The 14136-nt window shown below is 37.3% G+C and overlaps 1 protein-coding gene across 2 annotated transcripts in view; it reads left to right on the top strand.

Moving 5' to 3' along the window:
* LOC101895437 (tubby-related protein 4) overlaps nt 1–14136 on the top strand; it is a 92501-nt gene that overhangs the window by 12693 nt on the left and 65672 nt on the right. The gene's annotated exons all lie outside the window — the stretch shown is intronic.

The raw sequence follows: 14136 nt of genomic DNA, 5'->3' as shown, positions 1-14136 counted from the left end.
AGTTATTCCTAAAACTATGCACTGGAATAATAGAGTTGTTCCTAAAACTATACGCTGGAATAAAGCTCAAATAAGTCTGATTATTAAAAGAAAATCAAAATGTAATTAAAAATGAAACCGAAGTTAAGACCGACTGTGTCTAATAACACAAGTTAAAAAGCAGTAAGTTCGGTCGGACCGAACTTTGAATACCCTCCACCATTTGGAACAAATTTAGAATTTAAAAAAAAAACCGAATATTGCCGTTATATTGGTGTCTATACGACGTGGACCTACATAGGTATTGCTTTTCATAAATCATTACCACATTCAAATTCGAAACTTGAAAAAAAACGGTGAATAATGTAGCTAAAATCATCAAAATATCGTATATATGGAGGTACCGGTATATCGGAGCTGTGCGAAGACCTGGACCAGCATAGACAATATTCTGTCATAGGCTGTAGCATCCATTACGAACTTAAAATACGACATCTCATACAATTTCGGTGGGTGTTGTACCTAAACTCGTCAAAATACCGAATATAGGGAGGTACTGGTATATAGGGCCTATATGAAGACCTGGACCTGCATAGACAATTTTCCGTCACAGACTGTAGTTCCCATTACGAACTCTAAATAAATAATTTGAAACAATTCCGGTGAATAAGGACACTAAAATCATCAAAATTCCGAATATTGGGAGGTACTGTTATATGGGGGCTATACGACGACGATTATGAACTTCAAATACCAAATTTTAAACAATTCCGGTTAATAATGTCGCTAAAATCATCAAAATACCGAATATCGGGAGGTACTTTTATATGGGGGCTATATGAAAACGTGGATCTACATGGCCCATTTACAAGCAAAATTTTAGCCTTCTATCTCAATTCGTTCGAAAGATAGCGTGATTACAAGAGACATACAGACGGACATCGCTAAAACGATTTAGAATTTTACGCTGATCAAGAATATATATACTTTGTTGGGTCTGAAAACGGAATGACAAAGTTAATATACCCTCCATGGTATGGTGGAGGGTATAAAAACATATTTTTTATATAACCCAGACTCAGAGCAGAAGATATTAATAAACCAAATATAGCGTCCTCCATTCCACAATGGCTCGTACACAAATAAAATGCTCTATCAATTTTAATACCCCATTATAAAGGTGTGTGTAGTATACAGTTTTCCAGCTCCTTGCCCCTCTCCCCACAACGAAAAAATGCCCTTTGTGCGAATTTGCCAACATCATTTGCACCTGTAACTGCATCTCACCCCAACATTGTCGCCATCATTATTATTATTATGCTCGGTCGGATAAAAAATATAAATTAAATAAAATAAGAAAACGTAGAATGCGAAAGATCTATGGAGGTATTTCACATCAATTACATATTTCCCCGGGTAGCCAGCCCGACTGAGCCACCAGCAGGGCCAGTCTGTCAGACAAAACCAAAAAGCATTCACTTTATTTGAAATAAATAATGCAACAGCCCCAATACCAACTGAAATGAGAATCTAGACAAAATGGCAAAAAAAAAAAATGAAGCAAACTGCAGTTAGGCAAAAAAAACTGCTGGTATTTGTTCAGCAGTGAAGAAGGCAAAATAGGAATTCCTGCAAAGGATAAAAAAGCAACAAATAGAAGAAAAACTCGAATGATGAAAATGTGTGTTGCCGTTGTTGTTGTTTTGTGAAAAACCCACACCCCACCCCCCCTATTCAACTCGTTCTGTTTCTTGTTTTCGCCCCGAAGCATTGAAGTCACAAAACATTTGTTGCATTGATACGAACGAACGAACGACAGAACAAACCAACAACGAAGCTGCAAACGGGCTATCCTGCCATGGTAGACAACATCACTGACTCTCAACCACACAATGCCAAAGGAACTTTCAATTCAGGGACATTGACTGCAATTTATGTGATAGTGTGTGTTTGTGCATATCTTTATATGTGTGTATAGTATACAAATACATTTATATATGTATGTATGTATTTATTTATTTATCTATCTATCTATGTACATATATCAACTATTTTGTGTGGCCTGTGGTTAGATAAGAATTAAAAATTAATGAATGAATTTCTATAAAATATAAAATGGATGAAAAGACGGAGTAGGAAAAAATGGACTGGGTGATGAGGAGTATTCTTTTCAATATAATTATATATTTATGCCATTCTTTGGAAGGAGGAAAGTTGAGGAAGAAAGAATGTAAAAAAAAACAAAGAAATATTTGTTCCGTTATTTTTCACTGAATCGGTTGGAGTCAGCAGTGAAAAAGAATACGTTCTGGGGTCCCAAATAACGATGGAAATTGCATTAGTCTCATGAGCACGGAGTAAACCTTTTGCGGTGTTGTGAGATTTCAGAAAGAGTCCTTAATGAATTGTCGGAGTTTTATTATCCGCCAGAACTTAAAAAGAACTACCTTGGAATTGCAGACAGATGGCGCCCAAACGATCGTCTAAGATTACATTTGTAATCAAAATGGATACCGTAATAACAATTCTCAACGAAGCAGATTTGCAATGTGTAGCCATTAAAAAGGCACTAGTTCGGGGAGGGTTTACCATAACACTTATGGACAGCATTTCATCATAGACAAATAAAGGTATAGACTAAAAAGTTTTTAAAATTTTCCCTTCCGGCAGATGTCACTATTGTTGATCTTGGGCCAGTCAGGTCACTCAGGGCTAGTGAAGTCACTCAACTTCGAAAACAATTTATTCATTTTTCTGCTATTTAAGTTCTATATTTTTATATTTCACGACATATTTGGATAATGTAAAAGTAAACAAAGTCACTGTTTCGTTTTTAATTGATAAATAATACGGAATCATAAAAATATTTAATATTTTGTATTTTGAGAGAATTGAGTGAGTCTACTGAACCTCTGTCACAGCATGAACGACATCTATTGAAGCACTTTTTTCAGAGATAACAGATGAGACAACTTTTTAGTCTATACCTTTATTTGTCTATGATTTCATTTAAAACCAATGGTGGGTCTCTCAAATGACCAAAAATTTCAGCAAAAGAGAGTGATTCGAGAGAGGCATTTTGTCATATATTTTACTGAGAGTTACCAAATTTTTATGAGAAAAAAATTTCATTTTTAAATCATTTGCAACTGTTCTTTCTTTGACCATCGATAAGCTACAAGGTCTGGTCAAATTTAGTGATTTACGTATCAACCATTTTGAATTTTCAAATAAAAATGTTTGTCATGCTTTAGTGTGCTCTTTATTATTTTTTATTTTTTCGTAAGGAAAATGGATCATAGAGACTGTATTGTGTAAAAAAGGATTAAATGTGCGAGGATCGTCAACGACGTTCCAGATTACACTTTGAAACATTTTGTAATGTGCTGTTTGTGAGAACGATGTTGGAAAAGCGACATACTGCTTTTTATACCCTCCACCATAATATGGAGGGTATATTAATTTTGTCATTCCGTTTGTAACTCCTCGAAATACTCATGTCAGACCCAACATAGTATATATATTCCTGATCAGCGTGAAATTCTAAGTCGATTTAGCCATGTCCGTCTGTCTGTCTGTCCGTCTGTTGTAATCACGCTATCTTTTGAACGAATTGAGATCGAAGGCTAAAATTTTGCACACATGCTTATTTTTCCAGTAGGCAGGCTAAGTTCGTAAATGGGCCATGTAGGTCCACGTTTTCATATAGCCCCCATCCCGATATTCGGTATTTTTATGATTTCAGCGACATTATTCACCGGAATTGTTTCATATTTGGCATTTGTAGTTCGAAATGGATACTACAGCCTGAGAAAGAAAAATGTCTGTGCAGGTCCACGTCTTCGTATAGCCCCCATATAACAATACCTTCCTATATTCGGTATTTTGATGATTTTAGCGACATTATTAACTTGAATGGTTTAAAATTTGGTATTTGGAGTTCGAAATGGATACTATACATTAAGACAGAAAATTGTCTATGCAGGTCCACGTCTTCGTATAGCCCCCATATAACGGTACCTCCCTATATTCGGTATTTTGATGATTTTATCGTCATTATTCACCGGAATTGTTTCAAATTTGGTATTTGAAGTTCGAAATGGATACTACACTTTAAGACAGAAAATTGTTTGTGCAGGTCCACGTCTTCGTATAGCCCCCACATAACGGTACCTCCCTATATTCGGTATTTTGATGATTTTAGCGTCATTATTCACCGGAATTGTTTCAAATTACGTATTTAGAGCTCGTAATGGGAACTACAGTCTGTGGCCGATAATTGCCTATGCAGGTCCAGGTCTTCGTATAGGCTCCATATATCAGTACCTCCCTATATTCGGTATTTTGACGATTTTAAGTACAATACTCACCGAAATTGTTTGAGATGTCGTATTTGAAGTTCGTAATGGATGCTACAGCCTGTGACAGAAAATTGTCTGTGCAGTTCCAGGTCTTCGTATAGCTCCGATATAACGGTACCTCCCTATGTACGGTATTTTGATGATTTTTGGTACATTATTCACCGTTTATTTCAAGTTTCGAATTTGAATATGGTAATGGCTTGTGACAAACTATGCCTATGTGCACGTCGTACAGGCTCTAATATAAAGGCTATATTCGGTATTTTTAAAATTTTAACAGAATTTTTGACGAATGTTATCTTTTTCGAAAATTTTCAAATTCGTTCTAAATGGTGGAGGGTATTCAAAGTTCGGCCCGGCCGAACTTACTGCTTTTTTACTTGTTATTTTTAATAAAATACAATATACTTGGTTAAGCGGCTTTGCATATGACTGATGCTGGTTTTGTGGGAATTTTTTGGAAATCACTAGATAAGCGCGAAACTCGAATTAATGTGAAACATTTGTATATCCTCAGCCATAGGGTTAGAGAGAATATATATCATTTGAAACGGCCAAAACATGCCTCATCGAAATAACGATCTCTTTGGACCAAATCCGTTTCAGGACATTTGGAGTCGATCTAGCGATGTCCGTCCGCCTGTGTGTCTGGATGGCTGGTGCGCACGATAACTCTCGAAGGCAGTTTCCAATTTGGGCCCAACTTGGCACATTCTGATATTATTATCAACCTTAGATCGAGTTCGGAGATGGACAATATCGGTCCACTCCTTCTGTTAACTCCCCCTCAAAAAAGAAACATTTTCACAGAAAATAGTTATCTCACAGAACAAGAGGTCATCATTCGATTTTGTTCAAACTTTGCAAATCCTAATGTTTGCATCAGTGCTAGGTCAGGTCTAGGTCCCCACAAATCGTTAAAATTTGGAATGATGTTTTTGTGATGTAGGAGTCCGATCATCTTTAAATTACACGCATCACAATATTTTTATCAAGCCAAGGTCTGGTGTGAAGATGGAATATATCGGTCTACACCTTCTGATACCTCCCCCACAAAGGGTCGACATTTTGAATATTTTCCAGTATATTATGAAATGAGAGCTAAAAATGAAAACCATGCAAATCGGTATTTTTGAAAGCGTTTACATCACAATGTAACCTAAACTACCTAAAAGGCTCATTTTTTGAAATTTTCCAATTAAAATATCTTAAAAATCCTTGCAATTTAACTATATAGTGTCTTCGGTAAGATTACTGACTAAAATACGAGGATTATTTGGGTTGAGATTTTCAATCCCCCAAGTGTGTCAACAATTTAATCTCTAAGTGAGCAACCAAAGGTTTATTTGTAACTATTTAAAAAAAAAATATATTAAAAAACTCCCCCTAAATGGAATCGTGCGCATTCAACTTTTTGTCATAAAATTTTGCTAGAGGTCCCAGAAAACATCGAAAATCTAAATCCTCCCCCAAGTGCCAGGAATTTAGATATTTGTATTAAAAGCATATTTTTGGTTTAAAGTCATATTTCATACTTTATAAGGAAATAATCCACACCAAATTTCCTTATAAATCTCAATAGGGTGAGATAAAAAAAAACTACAACAAATTCAAATGCCATAATTTTTATTATTTTTTTAAATGTTATTGAATGAAAGCAAAAAATGTCGGCAATAGCATCAAATTTTAGAATAACTTTAGATTTTAGAATTGGTCACCTTTGGCACGAATTATGGCCTTCAAACGGCCAATAAAACAGTCACACGCTGCCCGAATGTTGCTCTGCGGTATTTTGGTCCATTCCCGGCGCAGCGCTTGCTTGAGGTGATCGACACTTTGGTATGTTTTAGTGCCAACCTTGTTTCCAAAATACTCCAGCCACAATAGTGGCTATTGTGCGAAGCGAGGAAACTCATTTTGTAACCATTCTTGGGTGGCCCGAGCTAAGTGCGATGGTGCTGAGTCCTATTGGAATGTCCAAGGTCTGTGGCCAAAATGTTTGCGTGCCCAAGGCTTTAATACACCCTCCAGAATATTTTCGCGATGATATTCGGCATTTATGGCGGCCCACACCATCACAATGGCCGACGCTTGAATTCTGGTGGCCAACTGAAGGTGCACATTTTCACCTGACCTCTTTGACAAATAAACACCATCATTTTGTTTGTTTACAAACAGCTGGACAACGAATGTTTTCTCATTGGAGTCGGAGAAAACCAAATTCGGCAGATTACAACTTTCGGCCAAGTGAAGCAACTCTTTAGCTCTTTTGAGTCTATTTTCATTCGGTTGCGGTGTAAGTTCTTGCACTTTTTGGAATTTAAATGGTCTTACCCCGAGCTCATTTTTCAATATTTGCCAAATGGAATGTTGCGATATGTTCTGGTCACGAGCAATTTTTGAGCCACTGCGTCGCTTTTTTACTTTTCGAACCATTTACATCACGATTTCAAGTATTTTGTTATGTTTTACTCAAATTTCCTATTTAATTTCCCCTCACAGAAGTTACCAAGACTCTAGAAACCAGAAATCCGTAACTTCGAATTCAAACCAACCAAAGTTATTGCTAACATGTCGCAGTTATCATTACTTTCCACCCCACGAACATGCATGCATGCTACCCGATTCTCATTAAAAATATTATCAATGTTAATATTGCAAAGAAAAAAAATTGATGCAAGTTAAATTGCGGATATCCTTGATTACCGAACAAGGCCACGAACAAAATTACAAAAACGTATAAATTAAGAAATGCTCTTTCCTTCCTTGCTTGCTCTGGCATTGCGACTAATGATAAATTTGTAGATAACGTACACTCGAAAAAACAACGTTAGTTCAATGGCATCAACTCAACTTTCAAATAGGCCTTGGAAGTAATCAACAAAAAAAGAAACTGTGTTCTGAAAAAAAAAAAAAAACTAAAATGTGAACTAATTAAACTTCCTTCGAATATCACCGGGCGACAAAATTCATTTTTTTTTTCAAAAATTACCAACAATATACTGGATGTAATCCAAAGATGTCTTTACGAAATATTGCGAAATATATCTCAAATTATAGGGGTCTCTCCTTTGGATATGATCAAAACTACTCAAGGGACCTTACAACACTTAGCCTAAGAACCCAAAACTACTTTGGGATTTTGAATTACAAAACGAGAACTTTCAAGTTCACTTGGTCCACGGACTGGTTGTTGTACAGGGTGAGATGAAAAAAACTGCAAAAAAGTCAAACTCCATAGTTTTTACATTTTTTTTAAATTTTATTGAATTAAAGCAAAAAATGTCGAAAATAGCATCAAATGTTAGAATAAGTTTAGATTTGTTCGAATTGGTCACCTTTGGCACGAATTATGGCCTTCTAACGGCCAATGAAACCGACACACTCTGCCCGAATGTTGCTCTGCGGTATTTTGGTCCATTCCCGGCGAAGCACTTGCTTGAGGTGATCGACACTTTGGTATTTGTGAGTGCCAACCTTGTTTTCCAAAATACTCCAGACACAATAGCCCAATGGATTGGTATCCGGAGATTTTTGTGGCCATTGTGCGCTGGAAATGAAGTGAGGAACCCCTTTTTGTAACCATTCATGGGTGGCGGCGCATGCGGAGTGCGATGGTGCTGAGTCCTATTGGAATGTCCAAGGTCTGCGGACAAAATGTTTGCGTTAATAAACCCTCCAGAATATTTTCGCGATAATATTCGTCATTTATTCTGATGCCACGGGCGATTAAAACAAGCGGAGAGCGACCAACGGCTGTTATGGCGGCCCACATCATCACCATGGCCGGCGCTTGATTTCTGGTGGTCAACCGAAGTCGGTGCACATTTTCAGCTGACCTCTTTGGCAAGTAAACATGATCATTTTGTTTTCTCATCGGAGTGAACCAAATTCGGCAGTTCACCACTTTCACCAAGCGAAGTATCTCTTTAGCTCTTTTGAGTCTATTTTCTTTCCGCAGCGGTGTAAGTTCTTGCACTTTTGTGGAATGCTTTACCTCGAGCTTATTTTTTAATATTTGCCGAATGGAATATTGCGATATGTTCAGCTCACGAGCCATTTTTCGGCCACTGCGACGCGGTTTTCGATCAAGTCACTTCTTTACTTTTCGAAACATTTCTGCTGATGTCCACGTCCACGTCCACTTCCTTGATGTCGGGCTACGCTACCAGTATCACGGTAACGAGCGATGGTATGAGACACAAAAGATTTATTGACATGCTGGAGTGCTCTAACGATAGCCACTTGTGGTTTTCCAGCTAAATATAAAGAAATCACACTATCACGCTTGAATTCCATCCCGAATATCTTTCTTTCCGGAAAATTCTCACCAAAATGCCTTTGTACGCTGTCAAACAATATAAAGGGCTGTCACTGGAATAATTTTAAAAGCTGTCGGAGGAGTGGCTTGGAAATGACAGCAATCTGAAATTGGTTGCAGTTTTTTCATCTCACCCTGCATACCAATAATGTACGGATTCCGAGAAAACTTGATCCGAAAATTTCCAAAAGTGTGAAAGAGAGGGGAACTTGCCTCCTCTATTTAGGTTTGTTTGCGATGTAAGCTTTCAGAACACAAAAACAAGTAACTTCTGTTCTGTGAAAAGAGCAGAACAAATATTAGCAGGACCAATTTTTAATTTCAATCTAGTATCAGAAATATGGCCTCATAAATTCTAATTCATTAAATTTCTTAAAACCCCGTTCCTGAAGGCTCCTCTCATTCCGCCTTTCATTTTTGCGTGAGTGTAATAGTTATTTGCCAATATCTTAGTGTTTGCATCTCGATTAAAATTAAATCATCCAGCCATCCATAACTAAAATCGTATTTTGTTGTTCTTGTCAGCCTCCAAAGTTTTTCCATGTCATCCTTCATGCTTGTACTGGGATGCACCCACACACACACACACTTGTTCTTATTTAAATCCTCACACACACTTATATTGTAACACCTGCACCCAATCTCCCACTCTCTCCCTCTCTCCCCCTCTCCCATTTTCAATCTGCAGCCACCCCGCCGTCATCTTTATTACCATTCAAGTCACTGAAGTGTGATTCAATTTTTTTTGATTTCATAATGGCGACAACAACGATCCGAATGACACTGACAGTAGGCGACAACAGCAATAAAGGATACTCAAAGTGTCAATATCATCAGCAGCAGCAGCATCATCGTACGGCTGGCTACAAGTGCAAGGATGATGTCTCCCACTTTTTGTTGTTGCTTTTGTTTGTCGTCGTCGTAGTCGTCGTCGGCGTTTCTAATATTGACAAAAGATGATATCTCTTCTCGGGGTGCTGTTGTTGTCCATTGCTCATCGAAATCGTTGTAATGACATCGGCAAACGACATAATGACAAATGGTTGGACGGATGGATGGATGGATGGAATGCTATTGTTTTTGTTGTTGATTTGAATTCCAAGTATTGATGTTTGCTCATCGAATGGCATGGCATGGAATGCATTTTGCAATTCCCAATTATAATTACATAGAAATGTACATATGGATTTTACATATGCATACACACATATGATGAAATTGATCTGCATGGTCATCAGAGTTCTGGGAAGAATGGAAAAATTTCCTCTGTTTCTGGCTATTGAACAAATTTTTCCCCAATCGGGACCTAGCAAAGGAAGAATTTTTTTATTCTGAACTTCTCTAAAGATTGAAAGTTAAATAAGTTAAAAAGGAGTAAGTTCGGCCGGGCCGAATTTTGAATACCCTCCACCATTTGGAACGAATTTGGAAATTTTCAAAAAATAAAATCCGTCTAAAATTCTGTTATAATCTTAACCAGTAAAGAAAGTCCTAAAGTCGGGCGGGGCCGACTTTATGATACACTACACCACTTTGCTAATTTAGTAGAGCTCCGCATAACAAAAGTTTTATGGGAGAATTCAATCATGCACGCTATGATTATAATTATAATTTAAAGTTCAGAGGACTAAATATTCCGAACTTAAATTCGGACTTGTATTGCCCATTTGGTGCACAATTAATTTGAAATCGGGTAAAGATATATGTGGGAGCTATATCCAAATCTGAACCGATCTTGCTAAAATTTGGCAAAGATATTTCTGAGCTGTATTTCATATATTTCCCTGAATATCGTTGTTACGGAGTGCATATTACGGCTGTAGGTAACAAATATAACAAATCGGATGAAAAATATATATGTGGGAGCTATAGCTATATCTGAACCGATCTTCACCAAATTTGACATACTATCTTCTAGTTTCAATTCGGTCGTAAGTGTCAAATTCCATCAAATTTGGACAAATATTAGACATTTGGCGCACAATAAAAGGTGAATCGGACGAAGTTATATATGGGAGATATATCCAAATCCGAACCGATCTCGATAAAATTTAGCAAATGTATTTCTGAGCTGTATTTGATATATTTCCCCAAATATTGTTGTTACAGAGTGCATATTACGGCTGCGAAGGACTAAAATAACGAATCGGATGAACAATATATATTGGAGCTATAGGTATATCTGAACCGATTTCGATCAAATTTGGTATGTGCAAAATTCCATACAATTCGGGCTGACATTACACGTTTGGTGCACAATAAAAGGCAAATCGGACGAAGTTATATATGGGAGCTATATCTAAATTTTTACCGATTATCTCCAATTTCAATAGGTTTCGTCCTTGGGCCAAACAAATGACTTGTGCAAAATTTAATCTGGATTGAGTAATAAATGCGAACTGTACTTTGTTCACAAAAATACATGGACAGACGGACGGACATGCATAAATCGATTCAGAATGTGATTCTATGCAGATCATCAAAAGGAACTATGGGCCTATCTCGTCTCCTTTAGCCTGTTACAAACAAATGCGGAAGGACATAATACCCTGACTACTTTGTGGTGTAGGGTATAAAAATGTAAAAATTATTGCTTTTGACTTTGTTGTAGTTTTTTTATCTCACCCTGTATATCTAAAATGCACGGATTCCGAGGAAACTTAATGCGAAAAATTCCAAAAAAGTGGAAGAGGGGCTATGATGTCTCTTTATTTTGGTTACCTTCCGATGTGATTTTTTAAAAACCCCGAAACACGTGTCATCTTTTTTATACCCTCTACCATAGTATGGAGGGTATATTAAGTTTGTCATTCCGTTTGTAACACCTCGAAATATACATTTTAGACCTCACAAAGTATATACAGGTCACATCGCTTAATGAAATACCGCGTTTGAAGCGTCAGTCCAAGCAGATTTTTACCATGAACCAATACACGCCACGCGAGCGCTCTGAAATAGTTGAAATTTACATTCAACAGAAGAGGTCAATTGTGAAAACTCAATGTGCTTTTAAAACATTAAAAAATGTGAGAAGTGCGCCTTCTAAGAACACCATTAAGCGTTTATACGAAAAATTTTCGACTGGTAAGGCTCTTTCTAATCCGAAGAGGCCATATAAAAGTCGACCAAGGCGATCGGCCGAGAATATCGCTGCCGTACGAGCCAGTGTTGAGAGGTCCCCAAGAACATCCCAAAAACGCAGTTCTCAGCAGTTGGGCATGGCTCGGTCCACTTTACAACGGATTATTCGCATTGATTTGCATTTGTTCCCGTACAAAATTCAATTGACGTAAAGAATGTTGCCTGCGGACAAGCCTCGTCGATTGGAATGGGCCCAAAGGTCCGTCGAATATGGGCAACCCTGTATGTATTCTTGATCACTATAAAATTCTATGCCGATTTAGCAATGTCCAGCCGTCTGTCCGTCTATCCGTCTGTGGAAATCACTCTAGCTTCCGAACGAATTGAAATAGATTGATAAAATTATACTCAAATGTATATTAGGTCTGCAGGTACTTTTGGTATAGAAAACGGGCCATGTAGGTCCATGTCTTCGTATAGCCCCCATATAACGGTACCTCCCAATATTCGGTATTTTGATGATTTTAGCGACATTATTCACCGGAATTGTTTCAAATTTGTTATTTGAAGTTCGTAATATATACTACAGCCTTAGACAGAAAATTGTCTGCGTAGGTCCACGTCTTCGTATAGCCCCCATATAACGGTACCTCCCGATATTCGGTATTTTGATGATTTTAGCGACATTATTCATCGGAATCGTTTCAAATTTCGCATTTGAAGTTCGAAATGAATGCTACAGCCTAAGACAGAAAATTGCCTGTGCAGGTCCACGTCTTCGTAGAGCCCCCACATAACGGTACCTCCCTATATTCGGTATTTTGATGATTTTTGCGACAATATTTATCGGAATTGTGTCAATTTTGGTATTTGAAGTTCGGAATGGATGCTACAGCCTATGATAAAAAATTGTCTGTGTCAGTCCACGACTTTGATAAAATTTCGCACCCCATATAACGGTACCTCCCGATATGCGGTATTTTCATGTTTTTTGCGACATTATTCACCGGAATTGTTTCAAATTTGGTATTTGAAGTTCGAAATAAATATTACAGCCTATGACAGAAAATTGTCTGTGCAGGTCCACGTCTTCGTATAGCCCCCATATAACGGTACCCCCCGATATTTGGTATTTTGATGATTTTAGCGACATTATTCAACGGAATTCTTTCAAATTTAGTATTTGAAGTTTGAAATGAATACTACAGCCTAAGACAGAAAATTGCCTGTGCAGGTCCACGTCTTCGTAGAGCCCCCATATAACGGTACCTCCCAATATTCGGTATTTTGATGATTTTAGCGACATTATTCACAGGAATTGCTTCAAATTTGGTATTTGAAGTTCGAAATGGATGCTACAGCCAAAGACAGAAAATTGTCTGTGCAGGTCCTTGTCTTCGTATAGCCCCCATATAACGGTACCTCCCGATATTCGGTATTTTGATGATTTTTTGATTTGATTATTTACCGAAATTATTTCAAATTTTGTATTTGAAATTCGTAATGGATACTACAGCCTATGACAGAAAATTGTTGATGTAGGTCCACGTCTTCGTATAGCCCTTATATAAGGGTAGATCCGGATATTCGGTTCTTTGTTGGTTTTAGCGACATTACTAAGCGGAATTCTTTCAAATTTAGTATTTGATGTTTGAAATGGATGCTACAGCCTATGACAGAAAATTGTCTGTGTAGGTCCACGTCTTCGTATAGCCTCCATATAACGGCACCTCCCGATATTCGGTATTTTGATGATTTTAGCGACATTATTCACCGGAATCGTTTCAAATTTGGTATTTGAAGTTCGAAATGGATGCTACAGCCTAAGACAGAAAATTGTCTGTGCAGGACCACGTCTTCGTATAGCCCCCATACCGTTAGTACCTCCGGATATTCGGTATTTTGATGATTTCAGCGACATTATTTACCGGAATTGCTTCAAATTTGTTATTTGAAGTTCGTAATGAATACTACAGCCTTAGACAGAAAATTGTCTGTGCAGATTTTAACATAATTTTAATGGATTTTATTGTTTTTGATAATTGCCAAATTCGTTTGAAATGGTGGAGGGTATTCAAAGTTCGGCCCGGCCGAATTTAAAGCTTTTTTATTTGTTTAAGCTCTACTTTCATAATCTGCTGGATTTTCCCCTGTAATTATTTTTTTCTGTTACACAGTGTTATATAAGTCTGCAATTTAACCCATCCCAAATCCGATATTTCAACCTACTCCCATCTCGATTTCTGTCCACACTTTATCTGTTTACTTTATCATGTTCAAACATGCATACAACATACATATGTTTCATATCCAAATGACTTCCTTTAACATTTGTCATTTGTTTTTCATGTTTTCCATCAAAAAATTTCATTTTCTTTGTCTCTCTCTCTCTCT

This window comes from Musca domestica, unplaced genomic scaffold (assembly GCF_030504385.1).
Source record: "Musca domestica strain aabys unplaced genomic scaffold, Musca_domestica.polishedcontigs.V.1.1 1, whole genome shotgun sequence".
NCBI lineage: Eukaryota > Metazoa > Arthropoda > Insecta > Diptera > Muscidae > Musca > Musca domestica.
The sequence above is the reverse complement of the archived record's forward strand: the minus strand, read 5'-3'. Positions and strand labels throughout refer to the sequence as shown.